Here is a 17,559-nt window from a genome sequence, read left to right on the forward strand (position 1 = left end):
AGTGTTTTCATGACACAGTCATGAAAGTCAGCTGTGTCACTACCATGTGATGTCAGGTTGAATAGTCTTCATGATAAGGTATGGTAATTATCACACAATTTTAACATATAGGTTGTAGAATGCACAGTCCAAACACAGACCTTTTGACCTATTTGGTCCATGCTGGTGTTTTTGCTCAATATGGGACACTTTCTAAATCTTCTTCTTTGACCCCTTTCAGCATAATCTTCAAATTCTTTTCTCCTCATGTGTTCATCTTGCTTAATCCATAAATGCATTGATACCATTCACCTCAACCAATTCTTATGGTTGCAAGTTCCACATTCTTACTACTTCATGGGTAAAAGAATGTTTCTCCTGAATTTTTTGAGGTATGTTTTGATAGCACTGCATCTTTGTTACAATTATTCAAATTGATCAATATGATAAAATCATGACAAAATTGTGTTTTTCCAAACAACTTATTAAAACTACATTCCAAAAAGATTATGGAAGATATTAAGTCGTCTTAACACACTTAACACATTTGCATGGGATTCGTCTGTCAGCTAATTTAAAATAAACAGGTTAACACTGGTGTTAGAATAGCAGATAAAGGAATGCTACAACAACATGAGTCTGCCTCAGCCCATCTGCTGCAGAAATCCACAGCAATGCCTTTGTCACCTCCAGACAACTAAACCAATAGTATATTACAACCACCCAATTCTCCACTCCATGTATAATTCAATGTATCAAAGACACTGTGTGTCCAACTCCAAGTATTGCAGATATATTATTCCTACACTTGTTGGTCCACATTGATTCCAGGTGTCCAGTATGTCAAGTTTAAAACACTTGCCCTTGTGTTTAAGTAATGGAATTCAATATTGAGTCCTAGAGGTTATAAAGTGCCTCATTGGAAAATGAGGTATTCCTCCTCGAATTGTGTCTTACTTTGTTGGACCACTGCAACAGATCCAGGACAGAAATATGAATGTGAAAGAAAGGTGATTTACTGAAATGGCAAAGAACTGAAAGGTTTGGATCATTCCTGTGGACACAGCTGGGGTGTTCCACAAAGTGGTTATCCAGTACGTGATGGTCTCACCAATGCAAACTGCCTTGTGAACAGCAAATACAGTAGACTAGATTGAATGTAAAATGTTTCTTCAACTGAAAAACATGTTTGGGACCTTAGTCAGTGAGGAGGGTGGAGATGGGCAATTGTTATACATTTTGCAATTGCCAGTAGGATTGAGCACATGTTAGGAGTGATGAAGAAGTAGAGTAGGGTGTCACAGAGGGATCGGTTCTGGTTTCTATCTCCACAGATTTTACCAGACCTACAAAGTTTCTCCAGCATTTTCTGTAATTGTTTCAGATTTCCAGCATCCAGAGAATTTTGCTGTTATCTGAAGGAAAAAGCACAAAGCAAGGTTTTGAGTATATGAATATTCTTCAGAATGAAAAGATTTGTTTTCAATACAAGTCATTTCCCTATTTTTAAAGTAATGTGGATTCTATGTGTTAAGATATTTTGATTAACAGGACACAATTAACATATAATTAATCCTGAAAAAACACATTTTGTTGAAGTTTTTCAGCCTCCTCTCATCAGGGTAATTCACAAAAATATCAATTCAGGAAGAAAGCCAATGTTTGTATTGCATAAGAGGGCGGTGCTAATTGACTGGCAAATGGACTTTGATTGGTCGAGGCATGACCAAACGGAATGCACCAATTAATGATAAATGACAATTAATTGTTCAGTTTTGTCTAAACTTTAAACTGGGCAGATTGATTCTGGTTTTTCAGTGAATAGCCGTGAGAAATGAATCAGCAACTGGCTGTGACCTATTTTATTAAGTTGAAACAGGCACAGTGCATGTACATGTTCTTTCTACATGAAATGAACAGGGCACTGTGTTTAAATATATGTAACTTGCAGTACATGCAAGTGCACCACATTGTGAGCCTGATTAATAGTCCTAAATTGCTTGTCAGCATAATTTATTGCAGACTCAGGATTACGCAGCAAATGTCTCATTACAGAACCACATCTAATGTTAAACACTGTGTTATAGCTTTTGCAAGGGTGGCTGGTTGGGTACAGGTAGTATCTTGCTTGTTGCGAACAGTGGAGGGGATGTGTAATTTGATACAATCTGCCAGTTTGGGAGATACAGGCTACATATCTGGCCCCACACCAGCACTGTAATTTATCTCTGTTTGCGTGGTAGGCAGAATGTCATTTTGGTTTGAAGTCAGCATTCTGTTAGTGGTGAACATCACTCATATTGCTACTGGATAGAAGTGGTCTAAAACAGTTAGCTTCACTCATTGGTCAAACTTGTGAGATAGCTTGCTCTTCCAATATTATCTGAGGTAGACTGGCACTGTTCAGGACCAAGAGTGACTGCCCACTTCATTTAAATTAATTTTATTTCTAATTTCTTAGTTTTGCTTGCTAGATCATTGCATTAAATGTGATCAGCATTGATAAGTTATGTAAAGTGTGCATTTAAATAACTAGTTATTCCTTATTATTTATTAACAGCAAAGCATGCCAATTAATAGAATAGTTCATTTCTGTTTTACAAGGCTCCAAAACTTTGATTTGCTAAACAGTGTTATGTTACAGTCACTGCTAAAATAACACCAATTGAAAAATCTACATATTTTATTGTGAATGGTGTGCATTTTAAAAAGCATGTCATTTGTCAATAAAATATGGAAACTTTAACAGTAATGGCTTTGGAAGGATAAGACATTATAGTGGAGTTCTGTTACTGTCATGTTTGATTTGGGTTATAAATAGGAAGGACAAGCAGGAAGTGACAATAGCAGGGCTTCATTCCAACAATTCTCTGAGTTGCTTTAAAGCCAAAAAAACTTAAAGTCACTGTGGAGTTCAGTGATTTTTGGACTACGAGTGTTACTGTGTTGTGGAGATTTTGGTAACGATGGTCTATATGAAGAAAGAGGTTTTCTATCTGGATTCTGTTACATTAATATTAGACTGTTACAAAGAATTGACATTACTTGCAGCTGGTTATGGTTTATTTTAGGTCAATATTTGAAAGTACTTTTGCTTGAATAGTAAGGGTATCATTGGAAGAACTTGTTACAAGAAATTATTAGAAAAAGCAAAATAATTTGTACAATAACAATGCCAAAAGATTTAAGAGGAAAAGTAGGTCATTTGGCCTATTAAGTCAACTCTTAACAATCCAGCCAAGATCGTTCTCTGCTGTAAAGATTCAGTACTCACTAAGAAAAGAAATTCATCCTCAGACCACTTACTCTGAAAATGTACTTGTTTGTCCTAGATTCTCCTACAGGAGGAAGAAACCTCACCACATCTACCATGTCCAAGGCCCTAAGAATTCTTATACATTTTGATGAGATGTCTCCTATCATTCCTGTAGGCTCTAATGAGTAGCAGCCCTATTTAACCCCTCTTCATAACAAAATCCCTCTGTATGTAGAATCAACCTAATGAACCATCTATGGACTGCCTCCATTATCAGTATAAATAACAGGATAAAGCTGTTCAGATTCTTGGTGTGATGTGGCACTATGTACTTTAAGCAAGGTTTTCCTATTCTTGTATCCCATTGCCTTTGAAATAAAGGCTTATAGACCATTTGCATTCCCTATCACTTGTTGAACATGAACGTTTGCAATTTGTGATTCATTCACAAGGATCCAAGATCTCTTTGTTCCGTAGCTTTCTGCAGTCTCTCTCCTTTCAAATAATATTCAGCTCCTCTATTCTTCCTGCCAAAATGTAAAAGCTCATATTTTCCCACATTATGTTCCATCTGCCAAGTATTTGCATGGTTACTTAACCTGTTTGTGCCTCTCTATCGATGCTCTGTATCATCCTCATTAGTTGCCTTCCCACTCATTTTTATGTCATACACAAACTTAGTGATCACAGATTCACTTTCCATATCCAAGTAATAAGTTAACACGCACAGCTGAAATGCTTTAAATATCCAGATTCAATACAGGGATCAACATTTTTTCAGAGAGTTCTCAATTTTTGGAAGAATTAAGAGCAACTTGCTTGAGAAATGTGGCTTTATTCAAATTAGAATTAGGTTAATGCTATTATGTTCACTAGCAAAACATTCATTCTGCAGCAGATGCAATACATTAAACTTTTTTAACTTAGGTCTCAATTTTTTTCAATGCCAAGTCAATGTAACAGGAATAAAACAAACATTGAATACTGAAGGCAGAGAGCACAGTTGTAATCCACATCAATCCCAAGCCACTTGCTGTATTCATATAGGCAGGAAAAGAGGCTTTAAGAGGGATGATACAGGAATCAGTCCCTTTAATTAACGAAATAGATTATCAAATGTCTATTTGAGGCCTCCTTTGCAATATTTGTTGTCCTGAATGCAACTGGTATGACAGCATTCGCAATAAATTAAATGAAATAAAGGGTTGAAATAAAAGTAGACTTCCATCAGGATGCATGGCTGTTAGGTGACCAAGACTGGAAAATGAACATTCAGGGATATTTGAAATTTAGGAAGGGCAGGCAAAAAGGAAAAGGAGGTGGTGTTGTAAGGGATGGTATCAATTCATATGATGATGTGATTGAGCATGAATTTGTGAACTGGAAATCAATTTTGATGAAAATGTTGGAATGTTTTTGAGGATGTCTTCAACAGCATTGAGAAAGGTGCATTGGGGGATATAATATACTTTGATGTTTACAAGGCTTATTGACAAATTCTTGACAGGTGGTAGATTAGTAGAAATAAATTGAGAGTGTGTTGCTGGAAAAGCACCGCAGGTCAGGCAGCATCCAAGGAGCAGGAAAATCGATGTTTCGGGCTGGAGTGCTTCATCAGGAATGGACTCCAGCCCACAATGTCCATTTTCCTGCTCCTCGGATGCCACCTGACCTGCTGTGCTTTTCCAGAAACACACTCTCAACTCTGATCTGCAGCATCTGCAGACCTCACTGTCTCCTAGTAAAATTAAGTTACATGGTCCCAGCGTTGATGTACTGGTGTAGTGTAACTAATAGACAGAAAACAGTAAGAATAAATGGGTCATTCTTCTATTGCTAGGCTGGGAATTGTAGGGCATTGCATGGATTAGTACTTGTGCTTCAGCATTCACACTATTGATCAATGATTTGGATGTTGGGACAAATATAATATTTCAAAGTTCACAGATATGTGAATGTAGGTGAGAATGTTTCCTACGAAGGAGATACAAAATAGCTTCAAGGGAATGTGAACAGAATTAGTGAATGGGCAAGAACGTGGCTGATGGAACATAATGTGGAAAAATATGAAGTTATCCACAGATGTGCAGAATATTTCTTAAATCATAAGAGTTAGAAATTGAAAACATTTAAATGATGTCCTTGGCAATAAATCACAGAAGGCTAACCTGCAGGTGCAGCAGGCAATTGGGAAGAATTTATGGTATGTTAGCACTTAGGATTTGAGTACAGAACTAGTAAATTGTTTCAATCATATGGAACCTTGGTTATGCTGTACCAGAGTAGTACATGCATTTTTTTGATCCCCTTCCCTAACAAAAAATATTTTTTCCACAGAGGGACTGCAATAAATATTCACCAGACAATGTGTAAAAAGACATTGAAGTGAATAATCAGCTACTATCATATTAAATGGCAGAGCAGTCACAATGTCCTGCATGGCTGACTCCTGATCCTAAATTTCAATTTTCCCAAAAGAAACAAGCCAAGACAGAAACCCAGCATTGAGTTAGAAACAACAACACTCTGCTTAACCCCATCTGGTGGCTTGTGGCAAAATTGGGTGATCTGTTCCCCAGACTGGTCAAGCAGCAGCCTCACATATTCACTTTTACAAAATCATTCTTTACAGACACTGCACCATCACCATTCCTGGCTATGTCCCATCCTAACCACAGGGCAGACTCACCAGAGGTGGCGTTACAGTAGTATATATTTAAGAAGGAATTGTCCTGTGTATCCTCATCATCAACTCCAGACCCTATGAAGTCTCATGCATCAGGTCAAACTTGGGCAAAGAAAGATCCTGCTGATAATTATCTACCACTGTCCCTCCACAGCTGATGAATACATACTCCCCTATATTGATCCTGGAGGATACATTGACAGTGGCAAGGGCCCAGGACATAGTATGGGTGAGAGATTTCAATGTTCATCACCACTAGTAGCTTAGTAGCACCAAGCTGAATCAGCTGAGTTCTAAAGAACAGGGGGGAGGTGGGGAGCAATCCTTGGTTCATTGAAGAGTGCATGTTGGTATGCTAGGGGCAACACTAAGCATACATAAAAATGAAGGATTGAACAGGTGAAACTAGCTAGCTGCATACCAAGTACCATAAGGGATAGTAAAAAGACAGGGCAAACCCTCAGATGTCTAAGCTCTGCAGTTCTGCCAAGTTGTAAATGGTGCTGAAAAGATAAATAACTCACTGGAGGAGGAGGCTGCCCAAATATTCCCATTCCTTAATGACGGAGGATTCCAGCACACCTGGCAAATGATAGGTCTGAAGCATTTGCAATCATGATCTGGCAGAAATGCTGAGCCTCCATGTAATCCTCCTCTTGAAGTGATCAGCGTCAATGACTCCAGGCTTCAGCCAATTTATTTCATTCCATGTGAGATCAACATATGGCTAAAAACACTGGATATTGCAAGGGCTATGGGTCCTGACAGCCTTTCAGCAATGTGTTGCCGAAGTAGCTGCATCCCTAATTAAGCTGTTTCTGTCCAGTTACAACACTAACATTGAAACGAGAATGTGAAATGTGCCCAAGTATATAGCCAAATGTTGCCCTCTACTCTCAATCAGCAAAGTGATGGAAGGGGTCATCAACACTGTTATCAGGTGGCACTTACTCACCAATAATCTGCTCACTGATGTTCACTTTGGATTCTACCAGGTCCTCTCAGCTCCTGACCTCATTAAAGCTTTTGACAAAACATTGACAAAAGAGTCGAGCTCAAGAGGAGAAGTGAGAATGACTGCCTTTGACATCAAGGTAACATTTTAGTTAGTGTGGCATCAAGGCATTGCAAAATTGTCTTCAATGTAAAACGGGGAACACCCTCTGTTTGGAGGTGCAACTTGCATAAAGGAAGATGACTGTGATTACTGAAAGTCAACTTCAACTCCAGGACACCTCTGCAGGAGATCATCAGGATAGTGTGCACAGACCAACCACCTTCAACTGTGTCATCAACGGTCTTCCTCCATCATTAGGTCAGAGGTTAGGATTACACAACTTTCAACTCTTTTCACAACTCCTCAGTTCAGAGCTTCCTATTTTCCCAGTTCTCTTGGATATGTCCAAGACTGTTCAATCCACTTGAATCTTCAGGTTCATTCTATTGTTTGTGATCTTGTACTCCAACTTTCTGATGACATTGCCTAAATGTCATTATTTGTAGAGAACCAACTTTAAGCTGAAGCCGGTGTGGAAGTGATATCATTACCGATAGGAAAGTGATTTTCTTCTTTAGGAATAGTATGGAAGTTTTCATTTCCTCACCTCTAGGCAGTCTTCAAAATTCTCTTTATTATTATTTTTGTCTACCTGATTCATCCTTGGAATCAACATTCATTGATTCTTTCGTCATTGCAGCTCCCATGCATGACAGTTGCAAATTCTTCATTTTTCCAACTTAACACTTTAGTTTTACCATGGTGTACGATGTAGAAGAGGTGAATTGGCAGTTCTGTTTGCTGCCTTCCATTTCAAGGCACTGTGATATTTTGGATTTTGGAGGTTTGTCTCTTGAGTCAATGTTTCCTCGATTGGTCCTCACTGTCTCTACATTCAAGTAATCATAAGTGTCACAGCCAAAGAACCATCTGTTGTAAGAAGCAGCCATCCCACTCCACCAACGTGTTCAGCTTCCAACAAAATGATAAGGGAGCAAATACATCCTCCACGTCCTCCAAGAGAGCCGAGAACACTGCTGGATATTTACATTTTATGTGGAAAAAAATTCAGGATGTTGTGGGAGGAGGGGGGTGGGGGCAGCCATGAGTAGGAGCTGGATGGAAATGGTAAATAATTCATGAGGTTGGCAGTTTGTATACAGACGGAATCTGGGTTGGCAGGGAGTTGCAGATGTAATGGTGAATGATTTAACTATACCTTTACTCTAAGAATAGCTCCTCAGCATCTGCATAAGTCATGATGTCATGATGACATCAAGTCACATGAAAGTGGGACCTGAGTGTGTAGTGTTTTAAAAGTGTTGTCTCTTAGAATCTCTTGATTAATGTTAATACATAATAAAGGTTGTTGATCTTCCCTGATGTTGATGTGGTTATTTTCCATTATAAATCCAGAATTCCTAATTGTACAATTAGGAACCTCTTTTCTGCCATACAAATATTGAAACAAATCTATGGAAAGGCATATTTTGGGAAAGAATAATCTCTTTAAATGTGCTTCGGTCCAACTTTGAACCTGAGCTCTTGGGTGGCTGTAGTGTGCATTTGAGAATGGCTTACTTCACTTCTTCTTTCCTTAGACTCTTCAATGTCTGAATGGCGGAGAGCTCATAATTAAATTGCAGAATTCACTTTCAGACAATCTGAACTGTTAAAATAATCAGAAGTGCAGTAGATGAACATGTTTTTACATGAAACTTTTATGGAGAATCTTATTACTATTGCCTTTAATATTATGACTGTTGTGGTGCACACACTATTAAGCTACAGCTTTAGACATCAATGTCTAAATATTTACCTGAAAACCATCCTTTGAAATAGTGCGTTGCTCACAGAAAATATATATTTTTCATAATTAATTCACATTCCATGTTGGAGGATTTTAAGTGAAGAACTTATTTGTTGCATTATTATTGTGTTTGAATCTAGATTGTAGAGCTGTCAGATTTGTGATTTCAATGAACACCAATATTTTAAATTAAAATGAAATTCACCTGTCTATGAACAGGTATTTCAGAATGACTGAGCAACTCTGGTCCATTGCATGACCATTTAGCCGAGTTAATTAAGACAAAAATGTTTTTAGAGTATGTTTTGAACATAATTAAGTTAGGGCCAACCTATGGTCATTGGTACACATTTTGGTACAACCCAGTGCTTGAGCTGCCCTGCTGCACTTGAAATGTTTTCATCAGTCCTAAGCCAGAATTCTAGGTGTACTCCCTTGTAACAGTGAAGCATCTTGTCTGTCAGGGAGGAAATTCTGGTCATAGGCCATTTGCCCTGTGGGAAGTGCACCTGCTCCCAGTGCATATATGACAGTAGTGGCCTGTATGTCATGCAGAAAAACACAACTCACTAACCCTCAGAGCTATGGGAGATAATTCATGAATAAGGGAAAATGGGAGCAGGATCGAGATTGGAGGGATTAAAAAAGAATGTGCCGATATATTTAATGTCACTTTGGCAATTATAAATATTCAGATTTTGTCTATTTCCTCAATTTCTCTTGTAGTGAGAGTTTGCATTTCTTGATTGTGCTGTCAGTCAGCAGTGACAGCCGCTTGCAAGCACTTTGCAGTCACGCCGAATTGATTACGTGAGTCTGTCAATGTCACTCGGAGCTACATGCCACTTTATAGGCAGTGCTGATCCAACACTGTCTAAATACAAAAGCACAGTCAGTTCTCTGTTGATAAATCGCATCAAAAAGCATAGATAGATGCTATTCCTTGATCCATAATTGGTAACATCCTGTGCTGTCAGTAATGTTCAATCCCATGGTTCCATAATGGAACTTGGAATGGATTGACACTGACAATGGAAATGCATCTGCTGTCAACGCTCTTCCTGAATGAAATGTTTAGGTTACAATAAGTATTAACAGATAAATATCAGAAATATTACATCAACCATGGTGTAGTGCTGGAACTGTAGCTTTAGTATCTCAAAACCTTCTTGCAAGTGAACTTATTGCTTCTCACATCAACATTTTGAAGGAAGAATGATAAGTATAAAAAGTAGACGCCAACACGCGAGAAGAGAACTGTACTGAATGTGAAGTAATTTTATTCTTAGCATTGCATAATGCTTTATTTGCATATCTACATTTGTTTTTAAATTGCATATTCATGCAAAAATTGTTACACTGTGAATACTTTTCAATGGGCTTTAGTCTGTATTGAAGAGTTATAATATATAAGTTGGTTGGAGGAATGCCTCTTGGTTCATTATTTGCTGTATTTGCAAATACTGTGTGAATAAATTGCTACAACAATGCAGTGATTTACTGAACTCAAAATGAAGCACAGATTTCTTTGCTCAAAGTGGGGCAGAACCTTGGAAAAAAATTGAAAATAAATGTATAGTGATGCAGCCCTGATAACAGGGTACAAATGCTATTAGCTTTATGGGGGAATGTGGAATTGGGCCAAGTGCTACATACATTATTAATAATCAAACATAGTTTTGAGCTTGCAATTGTTAATTGATCTGTCATTAACAGGAATGGCAACAACAGTTATTGACTTTTTTTATATCCATCTAGGTAGATGCCTCACATGAATCACAAACACTTGATTTCTCCTAGCAATGATACACAAGCAGCAGTTACAGCAAGAACATAGAGAGAGTCAGAACATCAGCAATCCTTTAAACTTCAGTGAAAAAGGTGCTCTTAATATTTTGTGTAACTTCTGACAGATGTTTTCCTTTAAGGGTTGACTGTTGATGATATCATCAAGGAACTAGGTTGAAGAGATAGTGATCCTGACAGGGCAATTGAGCTGAATTAACATATATGTCTGAAACCAAAAGATTGCTGAAGCACTTTGGGTTAATGACCATATCTCCACTGATGTTAATTAAGCTTTCCTCAAACTGCTTCAAGCCAGCTCTCTGTGATGATGACATCAGCAATGTCTATTATCACAAATTGACTCAGTTTTACTCCTCAGATGTAGTTCCATAAGATGCTATTGGCCCTCTCATAAGGAATGTTATTTATATATAGTAATAAGGAACAGGGGGCTCACATGGATTTGACAGTTATCACAGTGAAATTATTTATCAGAGGCCGGCATCCCATCACCAATCACCTTTCATTTTCAAATATATAGCCTTTGACAATTGCACGGACTCACACTGAGTCAGGCATTTAGTGGCTCAATTTCCCTGACATTCACCTTTTTATATCAACTGGGTCTCCCTGATTGGGACTGTTAAACTGGTCTAATTAGGGAACTCATCTTCTATGAAATCTAGCTGGCTGATGTTGTTAGAATCACCACATATAACTAACCCCAATTTTTTTTCTTATCCAGCCAAATATTCCCACTTGCAGCAGATTTTCACCAAAGGGATTGACTGTGATAGGAGTTCTCAGGTGGGGGTTTTGTAAGATGCTCACATTGAGGTTAATTTAACATAGACAGAGAAGCACACGTACAGCTTTCTTGGATTCATTTGCTGAGATGATACAATATCATTGTACATTGCCAAGATGATGACAATTTGTCACTGTTTGTATTTGGAATGGAAGACTGATGGTGTAACAGCCTTTGAATCATTTTCAGAAATTTCACAAGCTGGTTCTCTTAGGTTACCCTACCTATCATAATTGGCAGAATATGATCACTTTAGTAGTTAAACTGTTAACTGACTGTTAAATTAGTTTAATATTCAGAAACAATTCACAAAATATTGTATCTGTGCCTATAAATACTCTCAGCTTAAAGCTAGTTCCTAATGTCTATTCTATGGTTGAATGCAAGAACCAAAAGAAAAAGACATATCCCTCCTAAATGAATTGGTTTGCTCAACTTATTGAGCTAATCGTACTAGGTGAAGAATTAATGTTCCTACTTTTGTCACAATGTTTTTGCATTAAGAATATGTGGGTCAGTCCAAATTATAGCTCATGACAATTCCTCAGCCAATTCTAATGGAAAAGTTCCTACACAGGGTCTCTCTTGGGTAAGTTAGGAGAATCAGTGCTCACCAGAGATGTCTTCATGCTGTGCATTCATACCAAATACTAACTAAATTGAGACTTTTTCAAATATAGGTTCTTCTTTGAACTTGTAATAGTCTAAAAAAAAGAATAAAGACATCCATCAGCTGAGACTAGAGACGATAGTGCTCTTGATTAATTATCATTCTTCATTTTGCATCTCTGTTTGTACAGTTACTATAGCTTTGTTACAAAGGGATTCAGCGATCATTTTGTTCCATTTATGAAGTTTTCTTAGAAGATAGGATCACAGCTTAAAATAGGCATTGAACATCAATAAATGATACTAAAATCATCAAATTTATGTATCCATTAAGTATGGTCATGATTTTTGCCATGATAGAGAGCCTTTCCATTGTGGCACATAACAGAGGTAGCACCAATAACATGCAGCATTTCCTTTTCACAGGGGGACAAATGGGGTTAGGCCAGGCTTTATGCATGTAGGGTATACTGAAGCAGCTGGCCATTTAACATATCAGTTATCTCTGCTGAAGTGGAACTTTTGTGGACATTGATTGCAAAGCTTGAATTCTGCAGATTAGATCTGGTAAATCCAAGTCTGCACTTGTGAATTTGTTTGGATCGCCAGAGAACCCTTTTGAAAAGGCAAGGTATTCTTTTGCATCTGGTGCTAGGACATCTTTATAGGACCTATGAGATCCAGTGCTGTTTGGGATAGGTCAGCTGCCTTTGAGGTAGATCAGATACCTTTTGGATGAAGGTAAAGTGTCCTTTGGGGTTGTTAAAAGGAGATATAAATATGCATTAAAAACTCAGACTTATTTCTGTCAAGCTCATTGGAAAAGTCAACAGACCTTCCAACTCAACTGTTGAAAGTGTCAAAAGCATGTCAAAGCAAGATTTTATTAGAACTTGTTGAAAGTTTGAAGGGGACTTGTCAAAGAACACTGTTAATAGGAATTTTCAAAATGCTATTAGGACCTGTCTAAAGAACCTGTCCATGTGATTTGTTCAACTGACAAGATATTTAAAAGTCCTGCTGTTTAATTCTTGGAAAAAAAATCTGGAGGGCCAAAAGGAAAGGCTTTCTTGCTAACTTACTCAGTCTGTTGATATTAGCCTGAATGTTTCCACAACTGGATTACTGCAGCATAATTAATTTTTCAATCTTCCATTAACAGTGGGGTGCCTGCAATTTCTCAGTTTGATTGACATCGACAAGTGGTTGTAGACTCTTTGATGTTGGACTATGAACAAATGTGTTGTTATAATGGATTGTGCTATAATGGTTTGTGCACTTGAATGAACATTGGTTATAATACTTCATTGAGTTGAAAGAGAGTAAATGCAGTAATTATTTTATAAACTAGATTTGTTTAATATAGTGAAGTCTGAAGAGGCTGCTTAAAACATCATTTTATTTTATCGCATTGCTGCACCGAACCTGATGTCTGCCGATGGTGGCCATTGGATGAGTAAGGAAATGGCGGTAATGGGGCATGGACTGGTATAGGAGGTATGAAGATCCACAGGGCTGGGTTACAGGGCTTATTACGTTGGCATAGAGTGCACGAGGTGTCATGGGTTGTTGTGGATGGGAATTTTTACAAAGGGGAAGGAGATAAGAAGGGTTAGGGCTAGAGGGATGTTTATTTATTGTATTCTTTTTCATATTAACTGGTGCAACATGGTGGGCGTTCTGCTCAGTTTGCCTGTGCATTTGGCAATCTGCTGCCATTCTGTAGACATCCAAATGTCTCCTAGACAGTCAGGGCACCCCAGAACAACAACCCAAATTTCTGGGCCACTTATTCCTCCATTGGGTTTGAGGAGCCTGGAAATGTCTTGAATTTCATAATGGCAAAAATGCAGGCTGATAACTTGTGTCACAGATGAATGACTAGAAGGAAACAAAATACTACACCTGTTTGATATTAAGTTTGAAAATGGAAGAAAACTCCATGAACGATATAAAAAAAAGCTTTTACTTGTCTATTGAACACAAACAATTTTAAATGACTTAACATAAGACCGAAGCTAATCAATTCTGTATCTTCACTAAAAACACAAATTCTTTTCTCCACCCATTATCAGACGCAAAATAATATCCTCTAAATCACATTAAGCAGTCATCAGTCATTGTGAAGTGTTCCTATTCAACCGAGACTTTACCCCATTTAAAAAAAAAATCTTGCACTGTTTTCATTGTCTAACCAGGAAAAGGGGGATGCCAAAATAAAGTAATTATAGAAGGGTATGTTAAAAATGCTCAAAAAGTAGGTTATAGCTACACTTATCATAGATGAAGCATAGACTCAATTTGTCATGCAAAATTCCATGGTCATGAGTAATTTTTCAGCTACTCCAAAGGTATACATATGTATTTTGAACTGGCACCAATTGTTTATAAAAGCAGATCTTATCTGTTGTAATTTGAAATGCTAAAAAAGAATCTTAATTCCATCATTTACTAGAAATTATTGGGTATATTTGCTTCCTCAAGTTGCACTCATTCTAAAATAACTGACTGTGAAGGTCGCATCAAAATTTCAAGATTCAGATCAATGACAAATAGGAATAAAGCCTCTGATAAGCCTTTAAAGCCCCAGGGAATCACTGAGACTTAAACTTGATCTTCCTACTGACTGCTATAATGCAGCTGCTGCCAGAACATACTTACAAGTGCTGATGATAGAACTGAAGACCTTTACAAATATTTAATCATAAACCGTAATCTATTATTAATTATCTCCCCTTATTCTTACATATAATTAACTTCTCTGAAAGGGTAAATGTTTTGGCCTGAACAGATGAAAAAAAACCCTTTACTCTGTTGCTATAGGATCCAGAATTTGCCCTATAGAATGCTGTTAGATCCAATGAGACAGAAGCAAATCCTGCCAAATTTCCAATTTGTTCTTCAGTTTCCCATATGGTTTGTTCAAAAACTCTGTGAGGAATCCCTCAGGATTCTGCACTCTTAGGTAACCCTTTGAATGCTTCTTACTCTTTGCAGCTTTTGAAGATGGCTGACATCAATACATAAATGAACTGATTTAAGTGGTGAAATGTGTCTGTAAAACCAATTAGATTTTTTGCTATGTGTTACTTTGATGCCATGTACTGTATTGTGTTATTCATTTTCTGCCTTTGTACCATGTAATATTTGATTTTTTAAAATGTTTTCTAATCTTAGATTATCAACCAGACCAATTTTCACTGTGCTGAAAAATATTGCGAAATAATATTCATTGGGTAAATAATGAAGATGCATCCTGACTATATATTATCATAGATCTTTACAGTTTCTTTGGTTCTTTGTTAATAGATTAGCCAGCAGTTTTTGTAGATTGTAACATTGACATAGCTGCTATCCCTCGATCAAGAGGACGTTACTTCCAGAACACCAGTCGGAAAGTGTAACTGTGGAATATAAATTTGTTCGTTTTTATTGAAATTGCCTAAAGCAGCCCGTAATATCATTGAGGGCACTTCATCAGGTTTAGACAAAAATAGTTTAATTTCATGGCTTCAAGTTCAAATGTAATCCAAATGATGAGAATGTGTCCAATGTCTGTTAAAGATCTATTGTGAAATGCATTCAGACAATGTTTATATACTTCAAATGAGCTTTAGTCAGATGCACATATCTGCCTATACAAACTTTTTATGAGTGAGAATTTATGGTTAAGACAGGGTATAAGAATTCCACAGTATTGGAGTCCTTAAGTATGAATATCAACTGTGTTCCCAGTCGAAAGCAATGCTCACAGGAAGCTAGCTCAAAATTCAAGACTACAGTATCATTGCCCTCATTCTAACCAGTACTCCCTTTGAATTGAAATTCCCCACTGGAAGTCATGGATTAGAGAATTATTCTTTTAGAACTGGATTACTCAATTCTTTCACAATGACTCCTGCGAGAGGAAATCTTATTGTCTATAATTTCAAAGTAATATTTCTACATTCTGTGCTCATAGAGGTGTATGTTTATTGGTTAAAAATGCACATAGTAGCAATAATCTGTTTAAGGTACTTACTATAGTCTTCTTGTCCCAACTCAGTTAATTCAAAATGATACTTAAAGACTTAGAAGCAGGAGTAGTCCATTTAGGCTATCGAGCCTGCCACTCAATATGATCATGGTTGATCATCCACTTCAAAACTTTTATTTCCACATGATATCCATATGTTTTCTGATATTAGTATTTAGAAATCTGCTGTTTTGTACAAAACAAAATTCAATGATTAAGCTTCCACAGTCCTCTGTAGTCAAGAATTCAAAGTATTTCCAACATTCTGAGTAAATAAAAATCTCCTCATCTTAGTCACAAGTGTTTTGCCTCTTATTTCAAAATGATACCCCCTTGTTTTAGTCTACCCAATTTGGGGAAACATCTTATCTGTATCTACCCTGTCCACCCCTTTACACTTTAATGAGATTACCTCTCATTTTCATGGTAATATCGAAAATACAGCTCCAGTTTTCCTAGTCTCTCTTCTTAGGACAGTCCTGCCTTTGCAGGGACAAAGCTGGTGGCATAAAACAAAAGACTGTGGATGCTGAAGATCTCAAACAAAAATAGAAATTGTTGGAGGAACTCAGCAGATCTGCAGCAACTGTGGGCGGCATGGTGGCACAGTGGTTCGCACTGCTGCTTCACAGCGCCAGAGACCCGGGTTCAATTTCCGCCTTAGGTTATTGACTGTGTGAAGTTTGCAATTCTCCCCGTGTCTGTGTGGGTTTCATCTGGATGCTCTGGTTTCCTCCCACAGTCCAAAACTGTGCAGGTTAGGTGAATTGGCCATGCTAAATTGCCTGTAGTGTTAGGTGAAGGCATAAATGTAAGGGAATGGGTCTGGGTGGGTTGTGCTTCAGCCGGTCGGTGTGGACTTGTTGGGCCAAAGGGCCTGTTTCCACACTGTAAGTAATCTAATCTAAATTTTGGATTAGTGGTGCTGGAAGAGCACAGCAATTCAGGCAGCATCCAAGGAGCAGTGAAATCCTAAGCAGGGCTGACATTTTGAGTTTTTGAAGAAGGGTCACTGGATTTGAAATTTTAACTCTGCTTTCTTTCCATAGATTCTTTCAGACCTGATGAACTTCTCCAACAATTTCTGTTCTTGTTATAAATCTGGTATACATTGTTTGCACTCCCTCAATAATGAGATTAGATTACATTATGAACTAATAGACTAATTCATTCAAAATAAATTGTAATTTAAATGATCATAATTAGCAAGTGATGACCAGAATATTATGTGCCATATTTGTATAACATTAAAAACTTCATAAAGGAGCAATTCTTCTTTGCCAGAACTTTTCTCTGATTAAATTTGAGTCTTAGGTGAATAATGAAAAAGATTCAATTATAGTATTCTAAAAACTAAATCGTTGCCTTGCGTGAACCTCTTGAATGGTTTTGTTCCTCAATCAGGGAATGGCATTTATACTCTCATTCTGATCTCCCAATGTTCACAATAATGAAAATTTCATTCTGAAGGACACCAGACTTGAAATGTTACCCCTCCTTTCTCTCCACAGGTACTGCCAGACTTCCTGAATTTCTCCAGTAAGTTCTGCTTCTGTCATCCTTTATTTTTGCAAAATTGAGCCCTATTTGGGACTCCCTCGTTTTTATTCC

The 17,559-nt window shown here is 37.5% G+C and overlaps 1 long non-coding RNA gene across 2 annotated transcripts in view; it reads left to right on the plus strand.

The window, feature by feature from the left end:
- Positions 1 to 16,512, plus strand: part of LOC122551732 (uncharacterized) — a 67,327-nt gene extending 50,815 nt beyond the window's left edge. For both annotated transcript variants that reach the window (XR_015757721.1, XR_015757720.1), the window contains exon 3: positions 10,487 to 16,512. This is a non-coding gene — a long non-coding RNA (uncharacterized LOC122551732). The remainder of the gene's footprint in view (positions 1 to 10,486) is intronic.
- Positions 16,513 to 17,559: the final 1,047 nt, after the last annotated feature.

Source organism: Chiloscyllium plagiosum, unplaced genomic scaffold (genome assembly GCF_037043375.1).
Source record: "Chiloscyllium plagiosum isolate Xiang-an unplaced genomic scaffold, Cpla_swu_hap1 HiC_scaffold_7, whole genome shotgun sequence".
Taxonomy (NCBI): Eukaryota; Metazoa; Chordata; class Chondrichthyes; order Orectolobiformes; family Hemiscylliidae; genus Chiloscyllium; species Chiloscyllium plagiosum.